The sequence below is a fragment of the Ictidomys tridecemlineatus genome, chromosome 15 (genome assembly GCF_052094955.1).
Source record: "Ictidomys tridecemlineatus isolate mIctTri1 chromosome 15, mIctTri1.hap1, whole genome shotgun sequence".
Lineage (NCBI taxonomy): Eukaryota > Metazoa > Chordata > Mammalia > Rodentia > Sciuridae > Ictidomys > Ictidomys tridecemlineatus.
The window spans coordinates 23413183-23433636 of NC_135491.1; the positions used below are offsets into that span (position 1 = coordinate 23413183).

The window sequence follows — 20454 nt, forward strand, 5'->3', positions numbered from 1 at the left end:
AGGTACTATAGCATGGATATTATTAGTATTCAAGACCACAGGAAAGCTATTATAATATTTTCTAGGTACCATAGTGCATATCATATTACTCTTGAAGGCAAAAAGGAAGCTATTTTATTCATTTTAGAGTCTACAGTATGAATATAATGTTAGAATAAAAGGCTACATGGAGATTATAATGATGCTACATATGGATAAAATTAGTATTAAAAGGCTACAGGATAGCTATTTTGTTAGTTTCAGAGGACAAAGTTTTGATATTATACTAAAGTCAAAGGCTACAGGGCAGCCATTATATTAGTATTAGATGCTTTGGTATGGCTATCATATGACATTTATAGTCCATAGGGCACATATTTTATTACTTTTAGATGCTATAATATGGATATTAGTAGTAAGGACCAAAATTCAGATATTATATTGTATTTATGTGCTATAATATGGACATTATAAAAGTATTAAAGACCACAGGGCAATTGCTATAGTACTTTAGGATGCTATAGTATGCATATTACATTAATATTAAAAACCAAAGTCAGATACTGTTACTTTTAGATTGCATATTATAGATATCATATGATCATGAAAAGATACAAAACAGCTCTTATATTAAGTTCATGTGCTTCTCTGAGGAGATTTTACTATTACTGGAATTCACTGGGCTGATAGTATATTATTCTTAGATGCTATAATCTGGATATTATATTATAATATCAATAGTATGAGTAAATATTAAAAGTCACAGGGAAGATATTATTATATTAGCATTAGATGCTACAATATGGATATCATGTTGGCATGAAGTTCACGGGACAGCTAATATATTAGTATAAAACACTATAGAATGGATATAAGATCAGTATTAAAAGCTGCAGTAGAGCTATCATATTTATTTTACATAGTGTATTAGGATATTATATTAGTATTCAATTCCACAGGGAATCTATTACACTAGTTTGTCATGTTATAGTACTGATGTTAAATGTCACTTTCCTGCTTTTTTTTAGCTTTAGATTCTAGAATAAGGATATTACATTAGTATGAATTGCCACAGGGAAGCTATTTTATCAATTTTATAATAGTTGGATATCATGTAAGTATTTAAAGTCACAAGGTAGCATTTATATCACTTAAATTTTATAATATTGATTTTATACTAGTATTAAAGTCCACAGGGCAGTTATTATATCACTTTTTGATGCAATAGTATGGATAAATATTAATATTAAAGCCCAAATGATTAGGGTTAGCACCCATGGATTCAATACCCAGTACCCTCCCCCCAAAAAGATTAAACTACTCTAAAGTAAAACCTTAGGACATGGTTATATTTTCTCAAACACCTACTTGTTTAATTATTCATACAATTATTAGTAGTAACTGACACTCTTAGCTAGTTCTGTATTTTATTATGAACATTTATAACACAAAAATCTAATAGTTCAAAGTAATATAAAATTTAAAGTATATGGGCTGGGGTTGTAGCTCAGTGATAGAGAACTCACCTAGCATGTGTGAGGTGTTAGGTTTGTGCCTCAGCACCACATAAAAATAAATAAATGAAAATGAAGGCATTTTGTCCAACTACAACTAAAAAATTTTTTTAATTCAAAGTATATTCCTCTTTTACATATTTCATGTTGAAGTAATAACATATGTTAACTTATTATATTTTTATGCTATCACTAGGTTCTAGGTTTTCCTTCTTAAAATGTGATCACTACAGAGGAAAAAAAAAATGACATTTTGGAGATTTTATTTCAACTCATGGTTTAACTTTCCTGAAACAGTGACTTTATAAAAAAAATGTTCTAATTGCAAACTGACTCACTGTGACTGAATCACTTATCCCAAAGAATCCTTGTCTCTATTTTATTTCTATGCATAGATTTTAGCAACAATATAATCAAATATTTGTCACTGGGACAAATAGTCAAAGAACATCCATTTCCTCCAAGACCTCTACAGGAAGTGGTGAGCCAAGAGAAGCAGAGGTGTCAGATCAGTCCAGGAGTGATATTAGATGCTGCTGTGTTGTGGGAAACTCTACCTTTTAGAAATCACAAGGAGCTATGGATGCCCAAACTCTTGCATGAGTCTAAATCTAGTTGAAATTCTAAGTAATTTTATTGTAACTAGCTCATCATGAAGCTAATGACAACTAAAGGATCTATGGGGCTGGGGATGTAGCTCAGTGGTAGAAAGATTTCCTAGCATGCAGGAGTCCCTAGGACCAACCCCCAGAACCACAAAAGGAAAAAAAAAAGAATTTGTATCTTATTTGTGTAGTCAAATAGAAAATGAATAATCATTCCTCTTAAGGAAACATGCTGGACTTCAAACACTTGAGACTCTCAGAATCAAAATACTATCCTTATGGTGTATTGCATACCTAGACCATCAAGAACAGTGGTGTCACATCATAAAGCATGTTCACATTAAGCATACCATCAAAACAACAAAAAAGGCTTTATTGACTGTTGATAAGAAAAATGAACATAACCTAGCTTAGGAAATTATTAACACAACATTAGGATAACATTAGGATAAAATGTAATCATGGCATTTTCCACATGTAATAACTCTAAATACTAATAAATACATAATTTCAAAAGAAAGTCAAATTTCTGAAATCAAAAGCAAACTGATACATTTTTAAATAAGATTTTGAACAGAGGCAAAACAAAGAGTTCTCTCACAAGAACTCCTGACAACATAAAGTATCATGCTCATTAGAAGGTCCATCCCTTTGTATGCAAGGAATAAGAGAACTTTCTGATGAATGTAGAACTTTAATAGGACATATGGAAATGCTTTCTGAATTTTAAAGAAGAAAAAATATCTTTTTTTAAAAAAAGCTATTTTTAGTAAATGTATCTGAATTGCAAAAAAAAGCAGCTACTGACTTGTCTCTTACATTTTGTAATGATTTGTATCTCAGGAAATTTCATTTATAGTGGTTTTAAATATCATGAAATATCAATAGTTGACATTAAAAATATCATCCCTCTTCTCTTTTAAAACTGATTTGAAATTTTCTTAGAATAATTTCATATGAATTTGGAAGAGGCACTGTAGAATATGTATGTATGTGGAAATACATAACCTTTTTTAAAAATCTTTATTTTTAGTTGTAGTTGGACACAATACCTTTGTTTTATTTACTTATTTTTATGTGGTGCCCAGGATCAAACCCAGGGACTCACACATGCTAGTCGAGGACTCTACTGCTAAGCCACAACCCCAGCCCCAATACACGATTTAAATCATACCTCTCATACTTGAGTCCTGTCAAAGACATCTGTATGAGTGGTGCTAGGATGGACTCTATGGCCTCTCACATGCCAGGCAAGTGCTCTGCTACTGAGCTACACATCCTGTCTCCAAAGATAACTTAATAAGTGAAAAATAATTAAAATCATTTGATTATGAGCATTTTCAAACAATAAAGTTCTCTCAAAAAAGCCAATTCTCTCAATCAAAAACAAAGTAAGCTAAAAGTAATTTTTAAAATATTCCTAATAAAAGAAATAGAATCCACAGAATTAAAAATTCTATAAAGGTCTACAATGTGGCACAAAGGCAGAGCATTTGCCTGGCATGTGTCAGGCCCTGGGTTCAATCCTCAGCACCACATATAAATAAACAAAATAAGTAAATAAAATAAAAAGATCCACTGACAACTAAAAAAAAATATTTTAAAAATTCTGAGGAAAACTGAAAGAATATTAATCAAAAATTGAATTGGAAAAACCTACTGCACAGAACTGGAGACCTGGAGGCCATGGGGAACTATATTACAAAATAACTCTAAAATAAGAAAATGAATCAATTGGCATACAAAACCTTGGACTGGTACTTAGAGTTCCTCCACTGGATGGGATCCTGGGATCATCAGGGCTCAAGGCTGAGTGTCATCTGCCCTTTAACAAATTCTGATTTTATTTCATGATCTATAGAGAAAATAAAATGAGAGAAGGTGACTTTTCTAAAGTTATTTTATGGTATATTGAATTCTGATACAGTCAGGATAATTCATCCAATGCAGGATGACAGTGTTTACACAACAGACATTATTTGTGCACCATGACAAATATACTGCCAATTAGCACAGCAGCCAGGGAGCTGCTCATCCTAAACTAGCAGAGACAGAGTCTGGAGGAGGTGGAGGGAATATCAGGAGGAGGAGGGAGCCTGGAAGATGGGTGGGGTCTGGAGAAGAGGCAGGGTCTTAAAGAGGAGGATTGTGCTGGATTTATAGCTCCATGGTAGAGGGCTTGCCTAGAATGTGTGGGGCAATGGGTTCAAACCTTAGCACCACATAAAAATACATAAACAAAATAAAGGCATTGTGTCCACGTGTAATAAAAAAAATAAAAAGAGGAGGGTGAGGTCTGGAGGAGGAGCAGAACAGGAAGAAGGGAACGATCTGGAGGAGAAACAGGGTCTGAAGGAGAGGTATAATGAGCCACAAGGGTGCAGGGCCTGGCAGATGGGTGAGACCTGAGGGAGGGACAGGCCCTAGAACATGAGTAGGATGTAGAGAGACAGGGTAGGAAGGAGGGGGAAGGTGGTTGAGGAGGACAGGCAGGGCCAAAGAATATGGGTGGGGTCTGGAGAAGAGGCGGGGTCTGGAGGGGGAGGCCTTAGCAAGAGGGTCCTGGAGGGATGGTTTCTTACTAATTAAACTCTCCACCAAAACAAAAATGTGTGGCAGTGGTAGCTCAGTGGTAGGGTGCTTGCCTAGCATGTGTGAGGCACTGGGTTTGATCCTCAGCAACACATAAAAATAAATAAAATAAATGCATTGTGCCCTTCTGCAATTAAAAAAAAATGAACAAAACTAAGCAAAGATTAAAGAAAAATGTGGTTCATTATTAAAAATACAAGGGATGTATTTTTAATAAATTCTGGCTTTGTTAGAAGTAATATATTTAAACATAAGCGGCTCAGAAGGCTGAGGCAGAAGGATCTTGAGTTCAAAACCAGTCTCAACAAAAGCAAGGCAGGAAGCAACTCAGTGAAACCCTATCTATAATACAAAATAGGGTTGCCCCACACCAGGCATCTCCCTCAGGCTGCTCTGAGGAGAATGGAACCCCGGGTGTCCCTAGAGACACAACCCAAAAGTATCCCCACACCAGGAGTCTTCCTCAGACAACTCTGAAAAGAGGGGAACCCCAGGCATCACTAGAGACGTGACCCAAGAAAGTCCCCACACTGGCGTCTCCTCCAGACCGCTCTGAGGAGAAGGGGCTCTGAGGAGAAGGGAACCCCAGGCCTACTTAGAGACATGACCTGTGAGGGTCCCCAACACTGGCAGGATTGGGGAAATCCTGGAAACCCTAGAAACATGCCACACGAGGGTCCCCAAGACGGGCGTCCCCCTCAGGCTGCGCTGAGGACAATGAAACCCTAGGCATTCCTAGAGCCATGACTCAGGAAGCCTCTAAGCCAAGAGTCCGCTGAGGCTGCTCTGAGGAGAAGATAGCTCCGGGAGTCCCTGGAGGCATGACACACGAGGGTCCCCAACCTGGGTGTCTCTCTCAATCTGCTCTGAGAATGGAGCTCTGCCCCTCTCTGTGGAGTGACCCAACACTCCAGTGAACTGGGGCTATCCCTGGTTGGTCCTGAGTGGGAAGCCAGCTCTCCTCACTCTCAGGGAGGAAGCATTAAAGATGGCGGCGAGGCCCTGCCCCTTCTTGACCACGCCCCTTTGGCCATGTGCACATGCTCCAAAAGGGAGCTGCTCAGGGCTCAGAGGCGGGGCCTCTCCCAACTCCCTGGTGAATGTCACTGCCTTCTTCCACTGAATAAAATCTATTCCCCCTGCTGTAACTAGGTCTGGCTGTGGCACCATGAGTAGCAGAATCTCAGAAGAGGAGAAATGGAGTCCAGGAGACCCCCTCCCTGCACTCCACCAGGCCAAGGGCTGCAGCAGCCTGAGACAGGTGGGCAGAGGCACAGAGGGAGACTTCCACAGGGAGTCTAGACACTCACTCAGGCGCCCAAGGGCAGAGACCACTTCAAAGGCTTCTGGGACATGTAGTCTTTGAGAAAGAGTGACTTAGCCAGGGTCTGCCCCATTTTAGAATCAGGAATTTTAAGAAAAATCTGTTAATTCCAAGCCCAGGGTGAACACTGTAAAAGGGTAGAAGAACCTAAGCTCAGACCAAATTCCCAGTAGCCTATGAGAGCATTCTAGGTCATTCAGTCTGTCCTGTATGTCCAGCTGTCACCATAGATGCCTCAAGGAGCTGCAGGCTACACAGATTCAGGGTTCTCAGGGATTCTAGACAGTGTAGTCTGGTGCTCTGCCCACACCGTCTTTGCCCTTCAGGACCATGGAAGCTGTGTGCCATGTGCTGGCCCAGGCACCTTGGAGGACCCTGGCAGTGGACTCTGGTGTTTTACCCATGCAGCCCTCACCACAGAAGCCAGAGGCTACAAGTAGCACATTTACCCTCATACCCCCAGGATTCTGGGTAGTGCAGTCTTGTATTCTACAATGCAGCCCAGCTGCAGAGGTCTCTGTGAGCTGAAGGATACTCAGGCACCCCTAGTGGATTCTGAACAGTGTAGTCTAGCATTCTGACCATTCAACCCTCACTAAAGAACTCTATGGGGGCTTCAAGTAGCACATTCACCCTCATACACCCACCCAGAATTCTGGGCAGTGTAATCCAGTCTTCTACAATGCAGCCCCCATCCCCTGCAGCAGTCTATAGAAATTGTTGGCTACACAGTCATTCAGGCATCCCTAGGGATTATGGACAGTTTAGTCTGGTGTTCTGCCAATGCAGCCATCACTGCAGTGAATACTGGGAGCTGCAAGCCCCCAAGGATCATGGGTATTATAGCCTGGTGCTATGTTCAACTGTTTTGTGACTACTTAGAGCTCACAGCCCTCAGGAATCCTGAGTATTGTAGTCATTTCTACTCAGTCAGCCCTGATCACAGAGGTCTCTGAGAGCTGTGGGACATTGATTATTCTGGAATGTGCAGTCCATCCTACCTAAGTGGACTTCACCATCAAAGCTCTTAGATCTGTGTAGCACAAGCCTGCCTAGACACCCCTGGAAGTCTGTGTAGTGTAATACAAAGCTTGATCCAGCAGTACTCAAAAGGTAGATGTCTGGGAGCTGCAGGCCCCCAGGGATTCTGGGTAGCATAGTCTTGCCTTCTACCTCCATAGCCCTCACTGTGGAAGCCTCTGAGAGTTCCAGGCCACATGGACATGGGTACCTCCAAGAATTCTAGGTAGTATAGTTCAGCTCCCTACCCTGCAGTCCTCACTATTGCAGATCCTGGGAACTGTGATCCCCCCTGAGGATTCTGGATAAGGTAGTCCACTGTTTTGCCTACATGCCCCTACTGCAAGGGCCATGAGAACTGAAGGCCACATGCTTGCCTTGGTACTGAAGACCTCACTGTGGAAGCCTCCTGGAATTGCAGGCAGCACACTCACCAGTGTGTCCCCAGGAATTGTAGGTAGAGTAGTCTGACCTGCATAATGCACAACTCTCACTTGGGAGGCCTGTGGGAGTTGCAGGCTGCATACTCACCAGGGCAACACACCTCACCAAGGATTCTGGATATTTTAGTTAAGCTCTCAGTCCAATAGTCCTCACAACAGAGGATCCTGAGAGCTGCTGGCACCGAGATTTGTGGGTAATATAGTCCTATTTTTTCCTACTCACTGCAGAAAATTCTGAAACTCAAATTCCCCCTTAGGATTGTGAGTAATGCAGTTCAATAGTTTGCCCACTCACCACAGAGGATTCTGGGAGCTGCAGTCCCTGACGATTCTGGATAATGCAGTCTAGGGTTTGCCTGCACAGTCCTGCTGAGGATCACAGGAGCTGAAGACCCCATGCTTTTCCTGGTACCCTGGAGATTCTAGGTAGTGTGCTCTAACAATACAACTGACACCACAGAAACCTATGGGACTTACAGGGTCAGGGTATATAGGCATCCCCAGAAGTTCTGAGCATTGAAGTCTGGTATTCTGCCCTTGCAATTCTCACCCCAGAGGCTCTTGTGCAGAGCAGGCACCCAAAAGTAATTGGTAGCATAGTTTGATATTTTGTCAATTCAGCCTTCTCTGCAGAAGTCTCAGCAAGCTGCAGGTCCCCAAGAATTATGGATAGTACAGGCTGTCATTTGACCTATACTGCCCTCACTTCAGAAGGCTCTGGTTACTGCAATGAGGATTCTGTAGTTACCCAAGATTCAGGGTAGTGCAATCCATCATAATCTTTACATCTCTCACCCTAGAGGCTCATGAGAGCTTCTTACCGCATTTTCATGAGCCCTTACCCTCAGGCCCCAGTGAGACTCCAGGCACTGGGCCCTCCATGCACCACCTTGAGGGAGCATTTGTGTCCTTAGACACTCAAGCCACACAAAATACATTGACATATCATGATAATGAGCAGCCAAAGCCTCAGTAAGAAATACTGTTGTTGTTGTGGGGCTGGGGATGTGGCTCAAGCAGTAGCGCACTCGCCTGGCATGCACTGGAGTGCTGGGTTTGATCCTCAGCACCACATAAAAATAAATAAACATGTTGTGACCACCAAAAACTAAAAAATAAATATTAAAAAAAAGAAATACTGTTGTAAAATAAGTTCTGCTAAAATATTACCTGAGAAAGTTAAGAACATGGCAGAACTTACTTCTCAGCACACCAGGCAGTGCACAGGAAGATTCTTCCTCATGTTTTCCTCACATAAACCTCAGTCATCCTGAATCCACAGTGGAGTCTCCATGGGTAGGTGCCAAGGAGAAGGAAGCTCTGGTCCTCACCATAGATATATCCACCAGGCATCCCTAAGCCATGGTATCTTTCTAGGTGTGTTCCCAGGATTTAAAAAAAATAAAATTGGTCTACGCCTTAGATAGAGCCCCTAGGAGTCCCTAGATGTGGCATCTCTCAGGTGGGTCCCCATGAGAAGAAAGTTTGATTAGAGCACAGAACACAGCCCCAAAAACAATTGATCAGAGAAAGTGGCCCCTGCTGGACACTGTAGACAGTGCAGGATGCTGGGTGTTCACTGTTCAGAGCTGCACCCCCTTGTGCTAGGCACAGTGAAGCTCTAAATTTCATACTTCTGACTATCCCAGGTCATGATTTTGGAAATCAAAAAGAAATAGAGCCTATCATCCTATGTATTGATCAGAATGAATGGAGATAGCAAGCAGCAAAATACATAGCCCATAGACAAAATTTCATTGATTTCAGCAATCATGTAGAGGAAACAGTGAAATTTATAAACTGGAATAAGAAAAATTTTAAAACATTAATATTTCAAATAGAGACCCCAAATTTGAAGTACTTTCATGTAAGTCTTAAAGTACAATCATTCTTTCAGAAAATCTTAAAATGTTTAGAAAGAAATCAAATGAAATATAAATAAATACAGATATACTTTGTTCAGGTCTCAATATAATTAAGATGAAATTATCTCAAACCTGACCTGAAGATTCAGTGCATTCCAGAAATTCCCAAAAAGCTGTTTTTAAACCTAGACTAGACAGCACTGACTGCAAAAGGGCAGACTTCAAGAAGCCACACATATGGATGACAGAACCTATCAAAATACTCTCTAGACTTGCATTTAAAATGGGAAACTGTAAAACTATAGAAGATGTGCATGACCACATGTTTCATGATGAGGTTCTAAATACAGCCCCCCCAAAAAAAATCCATGAAAGCTGGGGATGTGGCTCAGTGGTTAAGCACCCCTGGGTTCAATCCTTGCTACCAAACAAACAAATAATAACAACAACAAATCCATGAAAGAAAAACCTGATAATGTGGAAAGTATTAAACTGCTCTGTTAAAAAAAATCATATTAATGAAATAAAAAGACAAGTCAAATACTGGGGGAAACGTTGGAAAGTATATGTCTAAAACAAACTTGTGTACAAAATATAGTAACACACTCAACATTAACACAACATAATGGGTAAAGATCTGAACAGACAATGCACAAGAAAGATACAAGATGACAAAGAAGCATAGAAATGACTCTTAGTATCATCTGTCATGAGGAAAGCACAAACTAAGACCCCAAGGTGCACTGCACAACTACTAAGCTGCTAAGGTCTTTACTAAGTGCAGTATCAACCATGAGGATGATGAGCAGCCACAGGAACTCTTATGCATTGCTGGTACAACACACAACAGCTCACCACTATCAAAAAAAAATGGCCTTTTTCCTCAAAGTTAGACATGGTGTCACCACATGGTCCAAAAAAGATAGGCAACTGCCTCAAAAATATATATCTAGATAACAGCAGGCAATTACATATAGCAGTTCTATTCACAATGTCCCAATACCTTAAGCAATCAGGATATGCTTCAATGGGTGAACAAATAGCATAAGTGCTATGAATTCACGCCATGGAGGCCCTGGTGTCTCTGAGCTCCCCCAGGTCTCTACTCTGGTCTGGAACCTGGATTGCCCTTACCTTTGCATACCTCACAGAGGGAAAAGTGAATTCTGAATAGAAACACCTGTATATGTAACTGATAAACTCAGGCTCAGTATGCAGTTGCTGCCTATGGAAAGAGATTTCAAAGTATGGATGTGGGTGGTAAACTCAGAAAAATGCAAGCACAACAACCCAGACCTGCATCTTTGTCCATCCATAGGAGCTACCAGGGATACAACAGACAAACATGGAGGCAACTCCAGGATCCCCAAAGAACCACATATAGGGGAGAACCTGGAGGTGGCTGCCATTAGGGTCCCTATGACCCACCTCTGATTAGCTTAGAGGACACTATGCTATAGCTTCATACCCCCATCCAAATTTTTAATTTTATCTCTTTTCCACTGGTAGCAAATGCATCCTGAGCTTGGATTCTGTTGATTGTAGAGAGAGCTGTGCCACTAACTAGTCCTGATGCACAACCTCTGAAATTCATGTTCTGGTTATTCAACATATGTTTGCATATTTTAGCTAAAATAGAGCCCATCATCCCATGTTTTGATCTAAAAGGATGGTGCTATGGTTTGAATATTTTCCACCCATATTTTATGTCCCCAAAGCCCTGGATCCCAGAAAGTCCAGGGCTGAACAAACCACCCCTCATATTCTCTTTCAGCTCCCCTCTTTCCATCCACACCTTGAAACAGCCAAAATATCTCTTTTAATCTCAGCAGGGAGAGTCCCTCAGGAATGTACAGAAGATGATACTCCACTTGGTCATGGTGTCTCACCTATGCCCACTGGGCCTGGCTAGCCCTTTGAGAGAGTGAGCATAGAACAAGCTTGGGGTAATCCAAGACAAAGTCAGATAGGTGGAAAGGAAGGGGGCTGGTGGTCAATATACTGAGAGTAGACACCTTTCCCCATAGGGGCTGAGCACAGAAAATAAGGAGGGGCTTCCTGCCTCCATCCAGATGACCTCTGGACACTGCGCAGGTACCCCTTCCCAGGAGGTCCAGTCCTAGTCAAGGGTCAACTGCAGGGTGGTGCCTGACTCTAATGCCAGCAGCTTAGGAGGCTGAGGCAAGAAGATTGCAAGTTCAAAGTCAGCCTCAGCAATTTAGCAAGGCCCTAAACAACTCTGTGACATCATGTCTCTAAATAAAATATTTTAAAAGGCTGAGGATGTGACTCAGTGGTTAAGTACCTCTGGGTTCAATTCCTGGTCCAAAAAAAAGATAGCCTGAAACTGGGGTGGTTTTGCCAATTCCTGAGACGCACTCAAGGCTTATTTCCTATTGTCTCTGGGAAAGTATTTAGCATCTCTTTAGTGGTCAGAATGTTTTAACAATTACAACTTCCTAAGCTCCAGTTTGACTCACACATTTAGTTTAACTCTGACAAAATTAAAAGGTTTCTTTCTTTCTGCTCTGCTTTATGATCTTTGATTATTACACCAAATTTGGCTAAAAGCTGCCAGCAATATTCATGTCACTGCCTGAATTCTGTGTTGCCTTGAAATTTCTTCTGCCAGATTCATTACTCCATCACCTTTAAATCTAGCCTCACAGAACATCTCAGAACATAGGCAAACTGTAGACAACTTTTTAGAATATAACAAGAATGGCCTCTCATCCAATTTCCAACAGAGGCCTTTTCCTCTGAAACCTCATGGGCTCAGTCTTTACTATCTACAGCTATTTTATTAGTTTAATGTGTTAGAGTAAGGATAAAACATTAAGAGCCAGGTGGCAGCTATTTTATTAATTTTTTTGTTTTTTGGAGAGGGTGTAAGAAAGTCCATCATACAGCTATTATATTAGTGTTGGATGCTATAGTACAGAAATTATTTTAATGTTAGAAGCCACAGTGCAGCTAATATATCTGTTGTAGATGCTACAGTGTGTATATTGATTTTAGATGCTATAGTATAATATAGAATATTATATTATTATTATAATATATAGTATAATATAGTATAATATAGAATATTATATTATTATAATATTCTATATTATACTATATAGTATAATATAGAATATTATATTACTATTATTGATATTAAACCCTACAGGGAAGCTATCATAATAGTTTTAGATGCTACTTTATGGGTATCATATTAATATTAAAGGCCACAGAGCAACCACCTTGTCAGTTTTAGAAGCTATAGTTTGTGTGTGTGTGTGTGTGTGTGTGTATAGTATTCATTTTAGATGCTGTAAAATAGACAACATTTTAATATTAAAAGCCACATGGTACCTATATATTACTTTTTAATGCCATAGTATGCATATCATATTAATATTAATGCTGCAAGGTAAGATATTATTTTAGTTTTTATTGCTATTGTATGGATATCTTATTAACAATAAAGCCACAGGGAAACTATTATGTCACTTTTGGATGCTACAAATAGATGTCTTTTTGGTGTTTAAGGCCACAGAGCAGCTACTCTATTAATTTTAGATTCTATACTATGGATCTCTTATAAGTATTAGGGACAAAAAATGCAGCTATTTTATTAGTTTTAGATGCTATATGTGGCTATCCTATTAATACCTTAGGCACATTGCCAGCTATTATATTAGTATTAGATGTTATAATATGAATATTGTATTAATATTAAAAGCCACAGGAAAATGATTATATAAGGCCATAGGGAAGCTATTACATTAGTTAGAGATGCTACATTGAGGCTATAATATTAAATCCCAGGGCAACTAATATCAATTTTTGATGCTATTATATGGATAATATGTAAGTATTAAAGGTCATGGGAAACTATTAGTTTTATACACATTGTATACCTATTAATGTTAAAGGCAACAGGCAGCTATTCTATCAGTTTTACATGCTATAATATGGACATTATATTTGTATTAAAGGCCACAGTATGGGCTGGGGTTGTAAGTTCGTGGTAGAGCACTTGGCTAGCATGTGAAAGGCACTAGGTTCAAATCTCAGCATTGTATATAAATAAATGAAATTTTAAAAGGTCCATCAAAACTAAAAAAAAAGATGTAAAAAATGCCATAGTACAGTCATTTTGTCAGTGTTAAATATATTAATATGGATAAGTTATCAAGATTAAAGGGAATAGGAAAGATATGATATCAGCTTTAAAATACTATCATCATTAAACACCACATAGGACTGCTCTTATATCAGTTTCAAAAGCTCTTATAGATATCATATTAATATTATAGGCCACAAAGCAAATATTATGTCACTTTTAAGTGTTATAGAATGTATATTAGTATTAAAGGACACAGGGCAGCTGTGCTATCAGTTTCAGTTGCTATAGTAAGGAGATTATATTAATATTAAAAGTCACAGGGAGGTAATTTATCAATTTTTGATGCTACATTAAAAGTATTAAAGCCACAGGACAGGGCTGCAGTTGTAGCTCAGTGGTACAGTGCTTGCCTAGCACATGTGAGGCACTGGGTTCGATCCTCAACACCACATAAAAATAAACAGATAAAATAAAGATATTGTGTCCATCTACAAAAGTAAATAAAAACAATCAACACAAAAAATTTTTTAAAGTCACAGGGCAACTATTATATTAGGTTGATAGGTCACTATATGAATATTATACTAATATTAAAGACCAAGGGCAGCTACTATGTTAGTTATAAATATCATAGCATGAATAGTATATTAATATTTAAGGCCACATGAAAGATAGTATATTGCTTTTAGATGCTATATATGGATATCATATTATTATTAAAAGCCGCAAGAGGGGCTGTTGTTGTGACTCAGTAGTAGAACACTTGCCTATGTGAGGCACTGGGTTTGAACCTCAGCATCACATAAAAAAACAAACAAATAAAATGAAGGCATTGGGTTTGGGTTGTAGATGGATACAATACCTATTATCTTATTTATTTTATGTGTTAGGAAAGTATTCTACCACTGAGCCAAAACTACCACCTCCCCTACCAACTTATTTTTTAAAAGGACATATTTCTTGGGGCTGAGGTTGTGGCTCAATGGTAGAGCACTTGATATATATTTCTTTATTTCTCTCTCTGCTCCTCCCTAATCTCTCCCCTCCCTAATCTCAGGGGAAACAGGATTACCTTTCCCATTTAGGAAGATTTCTCTGTCCTTAAGTACACACATATCCACCTTAGGAATTAAGTCATACAGAATTTGGGGATGGTACAATAAGATCTCAGAAATTACTATCTCTGAAATTAACAAGTAAATTACAATTCCAGACAGAGAACACATGCAATGTAGCTTTTGAATAATCTCTTTAAAAGGCCTCTGTTCCTGATGGGCAGAATCATAGACTTTGGGACAGGAGTCCCCTGTGCTTCTCCTTTGCTATCAAAGCAATAAATCTTCTTTTTCCTTTTTCTCAAAACTGTGCACTCATTATAGGATTGACATTGAGGATAAGAACTGAGTTGTGGAAACAGTATAAAAGACCAGAGTGCAGGCTTATATTAGTTTTGGATACTACAGTATTGATATAATAATACCATTAAAGGTTATATGGTAGCTATTAAATTAATTCTAGATGCTATTTATGAATACTACATTAGCATAAAAAGTCAAAGGGCCACTATTATATTATTTCTAGGCAGTATTGTTTTAGTAAGTTTTCTTTTTTGTCACTGTGTCTAAAATTTGTGACAAGAACAATTTTAGAGAATAAAAATTTTGATTTGGCACTCACAGTTTCCAAAGTCTCCATTCACAGAAAGTGGATTGATGACTCTGGGCCTGAAGTGAGACAGAACACCATCACCTCACCCAAGGATGTGGAGGAGGAGAGCGGGTCAGGACATGCCAAACAGGAAACAGGAAAGAGAGACCAGGGAAAAATATATTCCCAAAGGAATACCTCCAGTGTTCCTCCAACCACACTTTACCTACCTACAATTATTAAGTTTTTCTTATGGGTGAATTAACATGTTGATCAGTTTAAGGCTGTCACTATCCAATCATTTCACCTGAAAACTTTCTTGCATTTTCTCCCACATGAGTTTTCATATCTAAACCATAGTATTCTGACCCTGGCCCAGAAAAGCTCTGGTCCACTCACAATGCAAAATATTTGAGTCCATTTCCAAGAAACAATATTTTCACATATTCTCATTCTCTCCCTCCCTCCCCTCCCTCTCTCTCCCTCCCCCCCCCTCTCTCTCTCTCCTCTCCTCTCCTCTCCTCTCCTCTCCTCTCCTCTCTCCTCTCTCCTTTTATTACCAGGGGTCAAACCCAGGGCTTTGTGGATGCAAGGCAGATGCTTGGCCACTGAGCTACATCCCAGCCCAAGAGTCCAGCATACTCAAAAGGCCAAGTCCAAAGTCTCTTCTGAGATTCAAGGCAAATTCTCTGCAATGAGCTCCCATAAAAAGCAAAAGCAAGTTACATAAAAATCAACAAATAACAGCACAGGGTCTTTTAAAGAAGGGGTGATGTCAAGGAGAGATAGATGAGGATGGTGGAAACATAAGGTTAAGAGAATAATTATATAAAATAAGCAAACTGTACTGACTCCCCACATGCTTTTTTTGCCAAAAAAGCAATCTGCGTGCAACCCTGCCTAGTCTGGGGGGACCAGATAGGTCATATTCCTGCTTCTTCCTGCCCTTAGGCACATATGTGGGGGGTCTGGGGTATATTAAAGGGCAAGACACACGCATCCCCACAGACATTCAATTCTGAGCTCCCTTCTCTTTGGAGAAGTCTATCTTCATTTCTTTCTTAAATAAAACTTGGTTTCTATGCTTACCTAAGCATTTCATGGGTGTTTAATCTTCAACCTCAGGGAAACAAGGACCTGTTCTTGATATCCAAGACTGGTACCAGTGGGACCAAACAAATACTAACACTCAATTGGGCACAAAAAACCTATAGTTGCACAACCAGCATCTGAGGCACATGGCATGGTGATGTTCTCTCCAAAAGGGCTTGTGCAGCTCTGCCCTATGGCTTTGCTGGTTGCAACCCACAAGACTCTCTCAGCTTATACATCTGTTTGATTCCCACAGCTTTCCTTGGCAGACTCTCCATGGTACTGGAATCTCTTAATCTTGGGGGTCTCCACTACAGTTCCAGCTGCCTTCTCACTTCAGACATCACACTCTCAGAGGCTACCCACAGCAACTAACCATTTTTCTGGCCTCCCAGGTTTTCCTTTGAAATCTCAGTGAAAGCCTCCATACCTCCCTAACTCCAATGTCCCCCAATCAAAAAAAAAAAAGAAGATAATAGAAAAAGCAACTTGGTTGATGCCAAGTTCTTTTACCATCTCAACCAGTAGGCAAGATTTCTATGACTATGGCTGTAGTTTCCTCTGAGTGCTTGGCATAGTGAAACAACTTCCCAACACCCTTATTCAAGCAGGTGCACAAATGGTCTCAAAGAATTTTTACTTTTATAACCTTGAGCCAGAGATAGGTGAGATCTTTTCAATTCCTAAGATGCCCACAAGCCACCTTTTATATTGTCTCTGGGTAAAGTAATTTAGCATCTCTGCAGTGGTAATGTCCTGAACAATAACAACTTCCTTCACCCCAGTTTTACATTTTTCTGGGCAAAGTGGAAATTGTTAAAATCTTTCTGCTCTGCTTTCTGATCTGATCCACAGTAAATTTGACTAAAGGTCACCAGCAATATCCATCTCAATACCTGAATACTGTGTTGCCTTGAAATTTCCTTTGCCAGATTAATTAGCTCATCACCTCATAGAATGTCTCAGGACACGGGCAAAATGTAGACAATTTCCTAGCAAGAGTGTAATATGAATGCCCTCTAGTCGTATTTCAATACAGTCCTCTTCCTCTGAAACCTTACAACTCCATTCTTTGTTTTTTACAATCCTATTGGCATTTTAGACTTCTGAGTACCCACCAGAATCCCTCATTAAGCTCCACCTGCAACTTACTAAACCTTTTCCAGCTTTATCTCTAAATATTTCAAACTTCCTCTCCCAACAAACCATCTCCAAAGACTACTGAATCATATAGATTATTCATAGCAAAAACCCACTCACTGATTTTGTCAGCTTTTTCACCACTGTGACCAAAAGATCTGACAAGAAAAATTTTAAAAAGGAAAAGCTTATTTGCTGCTCATGGTTTCAGAGGTCTCACTCCAAAGACACACAACTCAATTGCTCATTTAAAAAAAAATTTTAGTAATCAATGGACTTTTATTTATTTATATGCAGTGCTGAGAATTGAGGAAACAGCAGTGCAACAACAGCTGCAGGATGTGAGATACCAGCAGACTCAGGCATTACTAGGAGAACATGTGGCATGGCCATTTTGGAAGATGATGTGCCAGTTCTTCCCAAAGCAAAAAGTCCAATCTATAACCCAACAGTGTCCCTATAAATCATCTTCTTTTAGAGAAATTCTTTGAAAAAAAAATGTCAAAACAAAACTAGTATGTAATTATGAATAGCAGCTCTATCATGCTGATCAGATCATAAATAAGAATGTCCTCCTAGGGCTGGGGATGTGGCTCAAGCGGTAGCGTACTCGTCTGGCATACATGCGGCCTGGGTTCGATCCTCAGCACCACATACAAACAAAGATATTGTGTCTGCCGAAAACTAAAAAATAAATTTTAAAATTTAAAAAAAAAATGTCCTCCCATACCTAAATGCATAACCAACACAGAATATAAAGGAATGAACCTACAGAGAAACAGATAAATTCTACCTGGTACACTAAGTGAAATAAGCCAGGCTGAAGAGGCTACATACTGTATGTATGGTTTACCTTTCATGACTTTCTAGAAAAGACAAAATTACAGAGGAAGAGTTGTGCAGGATTAGGCCCAGGTGCCTAATAATTCCAATGCAACCATTTAAATACGATCAAAAGTGCATGTACTTTTCTAATGAATCCAACAAATATGAGAAAAATACTCAACTGCATTCTGAAAGCCACTTTATAAGCACATAGGGTCACCAACATTAGGATAAAATGTAATCATGGCATTTACTACATGAAATAACCCTAAAAACTAATAAATACATAATTTCAAAAGAAAGACAAATTTCTGAAATTAAAAGCAAATTGATACATTCTTAAATGATATTTTGAACAGAGGCAAAACACTTAAAGAGTTCTGACAACATAAAGTATCATGCTCATTAGAAGGCCCAACCCTTTGCATGCAAGGAATAAGAGAACTTTCTGATGAATATAGAACTTTTATAGGACATATGGACATACTTTCGACATTTTAAAAAAGAAAAAATATCCTTTTTTTAAAAAACCTTATTTTTAGTAAATGTATCTGAATTACAAAAAAGCAGCTAGTGACTTGTCTCTTACATTTTGTAATGATTTGCATCTCTGGAAATTTCATCTATAGTGGTTTTAAATATCATGAAATATCAATAGTTGACATTAAAAATATCATCATCCCTCTTCTCTTTTAAAACTGATTTGAAATTTTCTTAGAATACTTTCATATGAATTTGGAAGAGGCACTGTGGTGTGTGTGTGTATATATATATATATACATGACCTTTTTTAAAAAATTTTTATTTTTAGTTGTAGTTGGACACAATACCTTTATTTTATTTACTGATTTTTATGTGGTGCCAAGGATCGAACCCAGGTCCTCACATGTGGTAGGTGACTGCTCTACTACTGAGCCACAACCCCCTCCCCAATATATGCTCTTTTTAAAGCATACCTCTCATGCTTGAGTCCTGTCAAAGATATCTTCTCTGTATATGGTGCTGGGATGGACTCCATGGCCTCTCACATGCCAGGCAAGTGCTTTGCCACTGAGCTGCACATCCAGTCTCCAAAGATACCTTAATAAGTGGAAATTAATTAAAAAGATTTGATTATGAGCATTTTCAAACAATATAATTCTCTCAAACAAAACAATTCTCTCAATCAAAAACAAAGTAAGCTAAAAGTAATTTTTAAAATATTCCTTATAAAAAATAGAAGTTCACAGAATTAAAAATTCTATAAAAGGCTAGATTTGTGATGCAAAGGCAGATCGTTTGTCTGACATGTGTTAGGCCCTGGGTTCAATCCTCAGCACCACATATAAATAAACAAAATAAATAAAATAAAAAGATCCACTGACAACTAAAAAAAATTTTTTTAAAATTCTGTAGAAAACTGAAAGAATATTAATCAAAAATTGAATTGGAAAAACCTACTGCCCAGAACTGCAGACCTGAAGGATATAGGGAATTACTTTACAAAATAACTCTAAAATAAGAAAATGAATCAATTAGCATACAAAACCTTGGACTGGTACTTAGAGTCCTCCCACTGGATGGGATCCTGGGATCATCAGAACTCAAGGCTGACTGTCATCTGCCCTTTAACAAATTCTGATTTTATTTCAAATGTTTACAATCTATAGAGAAAGGTGACTTTTCTAAAGTTATTTTATGGTATATCGAATTCTGATACAGTCAAGATAATTCATCCAATGCAGGATGTTAGTGTTTATACAACGGTCGCTATTTGTGCACCATTACAAATATACTGCCAATTAGCATATCAGCCAGGAAGTTGCTCATCCTAGACTAGCAGGAACAGAGTCTGGAAGAGGTGGAGGGAAGGTCAGGAGGAGGAGGGGGCCTGGAAGATGGATGGGGTTTGGAGAAGAGGCAGGGTATTAAAGAGGAGGAGGATTGGGCTGGAGTTATGGCTCCGTGGTAGAGCACTTGCCTAGCATGTGTGAGGCACTGGGTTCAAGTTTTAGCACCACATAAAAATAAATAAACAAAATAAAGGCATTGTGTCCGTGTGTAAAACAAAAATGAAAAAAAGAGAGAGAGGAAGATGAGGTCTGCAAGAGGAGCAGGACAGGAAGAAGGGAAAGATCTGGAGGAGAAAAAGGGTCTGAAGGAGAGAAAGAATGAGTCACAAGGGGGCAGGGCTTGGCAGATGGATGGGACCTGAGGGAGGGTCAGGCCATAGAACATGAGTAGGACCTAGAGGACAGGCAGGGTAGGAAGGAGAGAAAAGGTGGTTCAGGAGGACAGGCAGGGCCAAAGAATAT

General features: G+C 39.1%; 1 long non-coding RNA gene across 1 annotated transcript in view; it reads right to left on the reverse strand.

Moving 5' to 3' along the window:
• Positions 1 to 2450: 2450 nt before the first annotated feature.
• The window catches only part of LOC144371055 (uncharacterized), a 36270-nt gene continuing 18266 nt past the window's right edge, over positions 2451 to 20454 (reverse strand). The window contains exons 2-3 of the long non-coding RNA XR_013431216.1: positions 19117 to 19240; positions 2451 to 3953 (exon numbers count right to left, since the gene is read on the reverse strand). This is a non-coding gene — a long non-coding RNA (uncharacterized LOC144371055). The remainder of the gene's footprint in view (positions 3954 to 19116; positions 19241 to 20454) is intronic.